At 40.2% G+C, this 12,116-nt stretch overlaps 1 long non-coding RNA gene across 3 annotated transcripts in view; it reads right to left on the bottom strand.

Annotated features, from left to right (window-relative positions):
- The window catches only part of LOC132537511 (uncharacterized), a 47,867-nt gene that overhangs the window by 16,318 nt on the left and 19,433 nt on the right, over nt 1–12,116 (bottom strand). For 2 of the 3 annotated variants that reach the window (XR_009548973.1, XR_009548972.1), the window contains exons 1-2: nt 6,605–6,978; nt 1,556–1,640 (exon numbers count right to left, since the gene is read on the bottom strand). This is a non-coding gene — a long non-coding RNA (uncharacterized LOC132537511). Of the gene's footprint in view, nt 1–1,555; nt 1,641–6,604; nt 6,979–12,116 lie in introns of those variants that run through there. The other variant, XR_009548974.1, reaches the window with a different exon arrangement.

Genomic DNA, 12,116 nt, shown 5'->3' with positions numbered 1-12,116 from the left:
TATGAACTTTTTAAGTTCCTGAGTAATGCAGTGTTTACTGGGGGGGGGGGGGGAGTGTGAATTACTATATATCCTATCTGTTTTGTAGTTTGAAGAGAAACATCATATGATCCACACAAATAAGTGTTTTTAAGGATAGATGATGGTAAAATTGGTGGCAATGGTGGCAGTGGTAGAAGTACTGGTACTGGTAGTGGTGGAAAGTGGTGACTAGAGTCAAATCCTTCCAAAATAAACTAAGTATGTTTATGGCTATATAATCTCAACCTGAGAAGTCCACTCCACCTATTCTTTCTGAGGTTGTACTTTAGCCATCAAATGTTGTCTAACCTCATCACAAGGATGCTCTTTAAGATTTTAAAGGGACTATCTGAAGGGGGGAGGGAAGTTATAGTAACTGCTTAAGGGATGGATGTCTTTCTTCCTGTAGGTGAGTTTTTCTCCTTCACTATTATTTTCATCATGACCACTAATGTTTCTGAAGATGTTTCAAGTGACAGGTTGTCCTTGAAGCTGCTGGTTGCAGAGATATATCAAACGATGCTTTTCACCAACACTCAGAAGTATCTGGGTAGAGAAGTTTATACTGGGGGTACTAATTACCACAAAGGGAAATCCTTTCCCTGGGTGGTCATGTTCATAGAGAATATAGCAGTTTGTGGACATGTTGCTTCTTTCTGTAATCAGTAATGGAGTCAATGTCCTCTAAGATTTTATTTATTTATTAATGATAAAGATAGAAGAGAGAAAGAACCAGACATCGCTCCGGTACATGTGCAGCCAGGGATTGCACTCGGGACCTCAGGCTTGCGAGTCTATGTCTTAGCCACTGCGCCACCTCCGGGACCACTCCTCTACTATTTTTAAGTTCCTTGTGATCATGTGACTTTTTCTGACCAATGAAATGTGAAAGGTGGCAGGTGTCACTTGTGAGTGAGAACTGAAAGTGAAAGTAGGTGCTGCTAAGAGTCTTCATGGACCAACGTCCCTTGGTGTCTATAACTAACAGTCACTTCTTCCAACCCATGCAAAGAAAACAAGAAACCAGTTCCTGTTGTTCTCAGTCCTGATGTGTTTTTGTTCATGTCATTGCTGGTACTTCACTGCTCTGAGAAAGAGAGAACCACAGCACTGAAGTTTCCTTTTTTCCCTCCAGTGCAGTGGAGGCTGGCTCAGGCCTGGGTCTTGCACCCAGAAAAACAGGAGCCCACGCAGGCGAGCTGTCTCCCTGGCCTGATGTTTTGGTGCCTATTGTCGTTCACAGCATAACCAATTCTTTCCTAAAAGATACAGGTGGCAAATAGCTGACACCAGGGCTTCTGAAGTGACTTCACTGATAGTCACACCAGAAGGGAGAACCTATGTCTTTTCTCAAGCACACCAAATCTTCATGATATCAGTTATCAGATCACTGTGTCTGAGACAATCAGTAGCCACCTAGTGAAGAACTAGTCGAGATAAAAATTGCTCAAGAAGGGCCAGGCAATGGTTCACCAGGTGGAGTGTACACTTTACCATGAATGAGGACCCCCAAGTTCAAGTTTCTAATCCTTACCTGTAGAGGGGAAGCTTCACAAGTGGTGGAGCAGTGCTACAGGTATTTCTCCTCCTCTCTCCCTCTCCCCTTTATCCTCCATCCTCTATCAAAAAAAAAAAGAGAGAGAGAGAGAGAGAAGAGAAAAATAAACAGAATGCTCACCAAAAATGGTGAAAGCACACAGATAGCAGACCCTAGTAATAACCCTGGTGGGAAAAAAAAAAAAATACCTGCCCTCTACAAAGAAGAAACGCTAGGACCTGGAAACAACTGAAAACCACTCCAGCCCACAAAAACTACAAGGCATTTAGAGCTCTCTTTTGGCTTAATTCTCTCTTTCTGTGTGTGATTATGTTCTTATTCTTTTTTCAAACAATAAACTACCTTCTTGCCACATGCAGGCAGATAAGCACAGACCCCCTTACCATGCCTAACCTGTCGATTTCAAGACAACACAGCTCAAGTTGTACATCTTGGTAAGGTGCTCTACTTTTAAGAAAATCCAACTTCACAAAAGTAGCCCATTTCCACAGTAGAAGTGGGGCCAAAGTAAAAGCCCCATCTGTACCCATCTTCCCCCTCTGCTCTAAAACCTCTCCTACCCCCTAGAGCTGGAGCTATGCATGAGAAATCTAACATGTGCAAAGTATAGAGACTCTTTTTGAAAACTTGGCCCTGTTTATTTACATGTGAGTTGAAGTCTTACAGAATCCTGCCAACTACAACAAAAAAGAAAAGGAGAGGTTTTCTTCTCTCTGAACTTGGAAATGAACCATAACATTCTTTTCCATGAGGCTGAAAGGTTTCAATCATCTATATACAGGATGGTCTCTTACTAGCTACTATCTTCACAATATTCAGGTGGCTTTTTAGTGAGCATTTCTCTGCTCCTAGATTAATTACATGACAACAGTAGCCAAAAGAGATGACCCAGTCCCCTGCTGAGGTACCTGTTGGTCTCACCATCAAGACTGTTGTAGAGAAAAAATTAAATGAAGAGAGAAGGTGGGGAGAGAGAGAGAGAGAGAGAGAGAGAGAGAGAGAGAGACCGACCCACAGCTCTTCTTCACCACTCGTCAAGCTTTCCCCTTGCAGGTGAGGACCAGGGGCTTGAATCTCGTTCCTTGCGCACTGTAATATGTGCGATCAACCAGATGCACCACCACCTGGCCCTGAGAGATTGATTTTTAATATTAAAGGAGGATGGACAAAAGTCTTTTTCCTTTTCCAAGAAGCAAATAAAACAAACAAAAAAAAAGTGAAATGGAGAATCTTGGCAAGATCAAAATAAGTTCTGCAAGCATAAACTCCTTCGTTTTTTCTTTAGAAACCAAGTTGAAATGGACGTCAGAGAAGCACCAGCAAAGCTACCAAAAACCAAAGCATGACTCAGTTTAAGAATGTTGATGAATCCATTAGTGACTTTATAAGGCATAACCAGGACTGGACAGATCACACAGAGGTTGTACACCAGCCTGGCCAGCTGGAGGCCCTAGAGGTTCTAACATCAATCCCCCAGCACCACCATATGCCAGAGCTGAGAAGTACTCTAATCTCTCAGATGTCTACCAATCTTTTTTTTTTAAGGTGTAACTAAAGTAATGTTAAGTCAGTAAATATTTAGCTGGATTGCCTGGTTTTTGTTGCTGAATTTTATGACTATTTTTATATACTCTGGATAGTAACCCTTTGTAGAATGTAAGATTTGTAACTATCTTCTGCCATTCCATGGGATCTCTTTGGTTTTGATGATAATTTGTTTCACTGTGTAGTAGCTTTTTAGTTTGATAGAATTGCATTTGTTTGTTTTTGCTATTCAGCTAACCAAAAAAGTATTTTAAGTATTCAAAAAAATTCAGTAGTCAAAGTATATGCACATTTCTAACAATGATTTTATTGTAAATCTGTTTTTATTTATCTTTCTCATACTTATTTTTCTAGTTACATCTCTCACATATCACACATTCATCCCAGACAATATCAAAAATAAATCAGCAATTTACTTCTTCACATCTCTGCAAATGGCATCACAGGAAATGCCTCCACATCTGTGTTGGGGAAGGGGTTCATAATTCTTTACAGTTTTATTTGATTTTGACCTGCCTATGTAATTATTCCAATTTATCTTATAAATGTGTATTTATTTATTTATTTATTAGAGAGAGACAAAAATAGATAAAACATTAGAGCATATTTCTGGTATATGATTTACCAAGAATTGAACTCATCATTTGATGCTTGAAGAGTCCAGTGCTTTATCCACTGTGCACCTCCTGGGCCCTATATCTTTTACATATTTTATGAAAGAAGAGAGGTCAGAATCCGACTCCATCATATACAATGACAGGAACTTAACTCAGGGTCTCACACCTACAAGGCATGCACTCTATTGCTGAACCACTTCCCTGGCCCCCAATTTTATTGTTATTAGTAGTAGTAGTATTGATTTAATAATGATTGACAAGACCATAGGATATGAGGGGTACACTTCCACACTATTCCCACCACCAAATTCCATATCCCATCCCCTCCCTTGGAAGCTTTCCTATTTTTCATCCCTCTAGGAGCATGGACCCAGGATCATTCTTTTTTTTTTTTTTTAAGTCTAGTCATACTTGTCTACTTAGCTAACTAGTTCATCCATTTCCTTCAAACTTGTGGCTGAATTATCACGCATGTCAGTCCAAGCAGGCTAGTTATTCATCTGCACTGCTTCTTCAAAGCACATTATGAGTTGGGGGTGGAAGGGACACCTCTTCTTATAGGTATGAAAGGCATGTTTTCTTAAAAACATGGAAGTTGATGAAGTAATTTGATAGCCTATGCCAATGCATTTAGGAATTTTACTAGCCTACTAGCTTTTTCTTAGAGAAAGTTGAGACTTAATTTTTTCCCTGAATCACTTTTAGTAGTCTTTTTCATTAGAGAAAAGTATCAGGGGTCTGGCGGTAGTGCAATGGATTAAATGCACATTGCGCGAAGAGCAAGGACCAGCATAAGGATCCCAGTTGGAGCTCCGGGCTCCCCACCTGCAGGGGGGTCACTTCACAAGCGATGAAGCAGGTCTGCAGGTGTCTATCTTTCTCTCCCCTTCTGTCTTCCCTTCCTCTCTCGATTTCTCTCTGTCCTATCCAACAACAATGACAGCAATAATAACAACAACAACAATAAACAACAAGGGCAACAAAAGGGGGAAAAAATAACCTCCAGGAGTAGTGGATTTGTAGTGCAGGTACAGAGCCCCAGCAATAGTTGTGGAGGCAAAAAAAGAAAAAAAGTATCCTGATGGTTTGGGAGGTAGTACAATGGATAAAGCATTAGGTTCTCAAGCAGGAAATCTGGAGTTCAATCCCTAGAATCACATGTGATAGAATAATAGTCTGGGGTCGGGCGGTAGCGCAGTGGGTTAAGCGCACGTGGCGCTTTGGCATAAGGATCCCGGTTCCAGCTCTGGGCTCCCCACCTGCAGGGGAGTCGCTTCACAGGCAGTGAATTAGGTCTGCAGGTGTCTATCTTTCTCTCCCCCTCTCTGTCTTCCCCTCCTCTCTCCATTTCTCTCTGTCCTATCCAACAAGGCACAATATCAACAATGGTAATAATAATAGTCACAGCGAGGCTACAACAACAAGGGCAACAAAAGGGTGAAAAAATGGCCTCCAGGAGCGGTAGATTCATAGTGCAGGCACCGAGCCCAGCAATAACACTGGAGAAAAAAAAAAAAAAGAATAATAGTCTGGTTCTCTCTCTCTCTCTCATTAATAAATAGCTTTTTAGCTTAAAAAAAGAAAGAGAGAGAGAGAGAGAAAGAAAGGAAGAAAGAAAGAAAGAAAGGAAGAAAGAAAGATTCTGCTAGCGACAAGTGATAGCTCACTAAGTAGAGATTGTGCTGGGAAGAGGAGAGCTCCAATGCTGTGACATCTCTCCCTCTCTCTCTCTCTCTGTTCCATTATCTGAATGAAAAAGTGTGCTAGGAGCAAGGAAGTCATGCATGTGCATGCCTTAGTTCCACACCAAAAAAAAATGGAAAGAGAAAAATAAAGAATTTAAGATTCTTAAAACAACAATTAAACAGTAGATACTTAAGCTACATGGTGGCACACCCAGTTGAGCAGACATGTTACTAGACACAGGGACCTGGGTTTGAGCCCCTTTTCCTCATCTGCAGCAAGGACACTTTAAGATTAGTGAGACAGGTCTGGTGTCTCTCTTTATCTCTCCTCTAGCTTCCCCTCCCCTCTCAAGTTAGTCTGTCATATCCAACAAAATAGAAAGAAAAAGAAAGGGGAGAGAAAAAGAAAAGGAAAAAGGAAAGGGGGAAGGGAAGAGAAGGGAAGGAAAAAATGCCACTAGTGGTGCAGGCACCACATCCCAGCCAGAAAGAAAGAAAGAAAGAAAGAAAGAAAGAAAGAAAGAAAGAAAGAAAGAAAGAAAGAAAGAAAGAAAGAAAGGAAGGAAGGAAGGAAGGGGAAGGAAGAGAGGGGAAGGGAAAGAGGGAGGAAGAAAGGAAGGAAGGAAGGAAGGAAGGAAGGAAGGAAGGAAGGAAGGAAGGAAGGGAGGGAGGAAGGAAGAGGAAGGAAGAGAGGGGAAGGGAAGGAGGAGGAAGAAAGGAAGGAAGGAAAGGAAGAAAGAAAGAAAGAAAGAAAGAAAGAAAGAAAGAAAGAAAGAAAGAAAGAGGAGTAGATGCTCTTACATTTAAAATGAAAATGTTTTCCAGTCCCAGATACGAAAATACAATTTGTGAAACTTGCCTGAATCATTTGTGTCAAGTCCAAGTCATTAAACAAATCTGAGTCCTGGTCTCCAGACCTTCACTGTAAAGAAACAAGGTGGATTTGGAGATGTTGTTTTTTGTTTCTTTTGTTTTATTTTGCTTTGTTTTGTTCTTGTTTTAACCCAGATGCCTGTTTCAGTTGAACTTTGATAAGCTGCTGTGGGACACACATAAATAAGTAACTAATCAAATACATGTAAAAGTTAAGTGGACACAAGAAGATATATTCTAGATGGGCCCAAGATTAGAAAAACACAAAGTTGAAGAAGTTCAGCTCTTATCTATACAAATATTACCTTGGGGGTCCAATGGTGGCATACCTGGTTTGGTGCAATGATCCAAATTTGAGCTCCTGGCTCCCCACCTGCAGAGGAGTTCCTTGACAAGTGGAAAAGCAGGTTTGCAGGTGTCTCTCTTTCTCTGTCCTTCTCTATCTCCCCTCCCCTCTCAATTTCTCTCTGTCCTATCCAATAAAATGGAAAAAATGGCCACCAGGAACAGTGCATCTGTAGTGTTGTCACAGAGCCCCAGCAATAACCCTGGAAGAAAAAAAGAAAGAAAGAAAGTATTACCACTCCAGGGTAGAATTTTATCCCATAGTCCTGAATAACACTATTTATTTAAAATAATAATAGCAATGAAGTGTCCAACTGGAAAAAAAATAAGTATTTAAGAGCAGTAGCAATAGAATGACCTTGGGGAAGGTACATGGAAATGTCTGAAGATGGTATACCAAGAAAGTATGTATCACGGGTCTTATTTACCATTTTACACTGCGTGTATATCTATTTTGTTTGTTTAGTTGGTTGTTTTGTCAGAGCACTGCTCAGCTCTGGCTTGTGGTGATTGAATTTGGGACTTCAGGCATGGGAGTCTTTTGCATAATCATTATCCTATCTCCCCAGTACATGGATGTCTTATGATCTTATACAAAGAGTTGTGACTATTGATAATTCCTTTATCTTGTAAGAGAGTTTCTTTTCTCAAGAGCCTTTATTTATTTATTTACTTTATTGTCACCAGGGTTATTGTTGAGCCTTGATATTGGCACTATAAATCCACCACTCCTAGTAGCCTTTTTTTTTCCATCTTATCCTATTTGATAAGACAGAGAGTAATTGAGAAGAGAGAGAGAAATAGAGGGGGAGAGAAACAGAGAGATACCTGCAGCCCTGCTTCATCACTCGTGTAGCTTCCCCCTATAGGTAGGGAGCAGAGGCTCAAACCTAGGTCCTTAAGCACCGTAATGTGTGTGCTCCACCAAGTGTGCCACTGCTTGGCCTCCCTCTCAGGAGCTTTTAACACACTTTATTCTTTTCCTTCTCCCAACAGTCCTACTCCCTAGAGACCTATGTATACACATGTGAATAAATAGACATATTTAACTAGAAAGAGTTCTGGAAGATGCCAATCAATTTTTTTCTTGTGCTTGTTTTTTGTGAAAGACATACTCAAAAGAATTTCCTGCCAAAATAGTCCTAGGTCGAACCCCAAGTGTCATTGACCAAGCCATGGAGAAACACCACCTTGCTAGTTTGTTACAGAAAAGAGGAGAAAACAAGTCATAGAGTCCTCATAGTGTCCTGTTTCAGTCATTTCTGATTCCTTTCAGTGGAGACAAAATAGCATCAAGAATTGACAGTCTTCCATTCCCCTTCTTTGCAAAGATGAAATTCAATATTAGTCACCAAATTTGCTTTGAACCCCCACCTCCTGGGGCTGCCTGCTATTCAGGCTGAGTCAACATATCCTTCCTTCAAAGAAAATAATAGTAAGAAACAACCAATAACTTTAATTGCTTAAAGAAACACTGGGTAGAATGCAGTCCTGGTTTTGGCAATGCTTTAGAGAATTACAGTTGTGGTCCTTTGTAAAAATATATATATTTATTTCCTGTCTCAATGAAATTCAATCTGTGACATTTCCATACTTAATTATGTCCATTGGTGGAGGGGGGAGAGTTTTTTTATGCTTTATTATTTTTTTTGCCATCTCAATTGGTCATGAAAAGTTCTATCAAGCATAAGAAATATGAATGAATAATAAGTAAATTTCAATAAATATTCTCAAGTTTCCTAGTGTAATCAGTTTAGTATTTGGGATTTAAGTCAGACTTTTTTTTTAAGATTTTATTTATTTATGAGAAAGATAGGAGAGAGAGAAAGAATCAGACACCACTCTGGCACATGTGCTGCCGGGGATTGAACTTGGGACCTCACGCTTGAGAGTCCAGTGCTTTACCGCTGCGCCACCTCCCGGACCACTAAGTCAGACTTTATAGAGGTTCAAGGTTGCAAGATGCTGAGCTCCACAGAACCCATTCAAGCCACCTCCTCAGTCTCCCCCCTCCAAAAAAAAATTATCTCCATGGGGGTATGAACTCAAAAAGTTATCGTCTCTTGCTATATCAAGAAAATCTCCATAGCTCTGCAGTACAAAGAAATATCTGGGGATGAGTACCTGTCTCTTTGATTACACTGGTTTGTGTCATATAGATGAAACCAACACACAGTCATCATCCTGATAAGATTCAGATTAAGGTCTCAAAAAATGGAGTAACTAGCCAATTAATACCGCTCAAATTAAATTTTATTTTGTGGGCATGGGTGATAATGCACCTGGTTGAGCACACATGTTACAATGCACTAGGACCCAGGTTTGAGGCCCTAGCCCCCATCTACAAGGAGAAAGCTTTGCAGGTGGTGATACAGTATTGCAGGTCTCTCTCTCTCTCTCTCTCTCTCTCTCTCCCTCTCTTTCTCTCTCTCTCTCTCTCTCTCTCTCTCTCTCTCCTCCTATCTTCTCAATCTCTGGCTGTCTTTATTCAACAAATAAATAAACATAATAAAAAAATTAAAGAAAAGTTTGTCATCACTGAGACTTTACTACACCAGGCTCCTTTTTCTTTTTCTTTTTTTTTTTTTTCCTTTTTCCTTTTTCCTTTTCAGAAAGACAAAGAGAAAGAGAGAGAGACCAGATGGGAGTCAGGTGGTAGCACAGCAGGCTAAGCACACGTGGCACAAAGCACAAGGAACAGCATGAGGATCCTGGTTCGAGCCCCCTGTTCCCCACCTGCAGGGGAGTCACTTTACAGGCAGTGAAGCAGGTCTGCAGGTGTCTATCTTTCTCTCTCCCTCTCTTTCCCCTCCTCTCTCCATTTCTCTCTGTCCTGTCTAACAATGACGACATCAATAACAACAACAATAACTACAACAACAATGAAAACCAACAAGGGCAACAAAAGGAATATATATATATATGAGAGAGAATAATACTGAAACTTCTTATAGAGTGGTGGGTGAGAAACTTTCAAATTAAGAATGTTTAAACAGTAGACCATATCACCTTAGGAGGAAAGTGGAAATTTTAGAAAGCCTTCTAAATGTTGGAGCTGTACCATGTCGTGACATCATTAAGAGAAATGAAGAGAGCCCCCAGACACACACACCCCACCCAGCCTGAGGCCAACAGTGTCCGTGTAAACAGTATTCTGCCTGATAAAGTCTGTCTCTCCCAGCTGACTACACAAGTGAAGGCTGTTGAGGTGCTACCCCACTCCACTCCCAAGTGCCACAACTTGAGTGTCCTCAGCTCCCTCTGCCCACCTCAAACAATTCCCTCTGACCAGTTGCAGTACCGTGCAATATCATGGAATTTATCATACGCCTGGCATTTGAGCTCTGCAGCAAAGCCTCTGGATTCAAAACAGGTCCGCTTCCTGGCTCTCAATTCCAGTTTCAAAATTCCTCTGGCTGGAAACCAATGGGGAAACAGAGCTCCGGCATTCTTCTGATGCAGAAATCACTCAAACTGACAACAGATGAGAATTTAACTAGGAGATACACAATCTTTCATTTACATGGCCCTCTTTTTGTATTTGTTTATTTGATTTTTTTTCTTCCAACATAGCAAAGACTAGAGAGTCCTTAACTTTGATTTTCTTAGCCTTGTCTCACTTCTCTTGGTTTAAAGCACAGCCCATAACATTAATTAAAGTGTGTCTGAGCTGGAGGGGACAAGTTATACTTCCTACTCTGTGCCACTGTGGCATTCTGGGAAAAGTCACAATCCTGAGGTGTTGTGCTTTTCTCCCCAACTTGACCTGTCTTTGGCCCTGCACACTGTTTGGCTTCCCCTTCCCCATATGCCACACAGGAGCAGCATCGCAACAGCAACCTAAAATTGAAAGCAGTGAGGAGGAGGATAAACACTGAGGGCACTGGAGGCTTAAGATTTAGGTAGGCAGAGGTCAGATTCTGACTCCCAGTGGCAAAATGCTGATGCTGAAATAGGCACAATTAAGTATAGAAATACCACAGATTGAACTTCATTGAGAAAGAAAACAAATATATTTTTTCTATACTATACAACCTCTGTGTTTCACAGATAAGTTGCGGCAGAAGGTAAGTTAAGCAACTCCTAAAGGAAAATCCCAGGTATTCCTTAAGATCTCAAGTCTTTCCAGCACACCAGGGTCATAATTCTCTTGCAGATACTGATGTAAAGTAGGGTGAAGGACACACACACACACACACACACACACACACACACACACACACTGTCTGCATATCGTTCACGATGTCCCTCAAACCACCAGCACTTGGCTCCATGGTCTCCAGATTCCATACTTCTGCACTTCTAGAAGCTAAGTAGAGAGTACAACTTTGACCCCTTTCAAAATAGATATCCTCTGGAATATAAATTCTATTTAACAGTGCCTCTAAAATATAGTGAAAAGACAATTGCAACAATGCAAAGAGATGAATTGAGTCTTAATCATTATTTTCATGTTCTTAGCATGGATCCCATTTAAACAGAATACACACATAAGGGAAATTTAAACCTACATGTATTTTACTACCAATTTCACATATGGATAGAGAATATCTTTTCTCCTAATATGGAGATGGCTCAGCAGTATTTAAATGGTTCCTTATTCCAAGTCATATAAATATGCACCAGATGTATCTTTTGTAAATGTTATGTTTTTCAACTTCTCAGCATTTGCAAGTAGTTGAAAGCTATGTAAGGCATGCTTTAACAGGGGCATAAAAGTACATTGTATTCAAAGAGATGGCGCAACTCTGTAATAGGTGAAAATACAAATGTTATCAATGGATACATTCTCCTCCTTTTAATGATTCACACTGAATGAAAGAATGCCCTACCTTCTTCTTTACATGTAGGTCCTCTTTCAGTTGAAATATAACCAGGAATTTTTTTAAATCATGTTTATATTAATATAGTCTCTACATTGCAGAAAATGCAAAACAGAATTTGATGACTAGAAGGCAACTTGAAACCTGAAGTTAAATCCCAGACCCGGTTCTAACACTGAAGAGAACCGAAGGTGAATGGGTTACCAGAAGCAAACAAGTCACTAAGCTAACTGTGACTAGTAATTAACTTATAAACCCCTTAAGTACAAGTAACTGAATGCACACTTTGAACTACCTACATCTTGACTACCTAACCAAAAGCAGAGAAGAGGTAAATGGCATTCACTCATTTACTGATTTCCGAGGACTTGCTGAGAAGGAACAGATAGGATTTATTTACATTTTACAAACTGTCTTAGGAGAAGCACAGAAGTAAAACGTCAATTGCTAGCACTAAAAATTATCAAAGAATATCAGGATGCTGTTTCTTTAATCGAAAATGCAAATGAATTCAAGAACAGGTTTATTTATTTATTTTGTTGTTTTGTTAGTGCTATTGTTGCTCACTCTAAAATAGCAACAGGGATATGGCACAGAGGTAGAGTACTGAACTTGTGCATGTGAGGTCTCAAGTTCAAGTTTTAGAAAA

Source organism: Erinaceus europaeus, chromosome 3 (assembly GCF_950295315.1).
Source record: "Erinaceus europaeus chromosome 3, mEriEur2.1, whole genome shotgun sequence".
NCBI lineage: Eukaryota > Metazoa > Chordata > Mammalia > Eulipotyphla > Erinaceidae > Erinaceus > Erinaceus europaeus.
The sequence above is the reverse complement of the archived record's forward strand: the minus strand, read 5'-3'. Positions and strand labels throughout refer to the sequence as shown.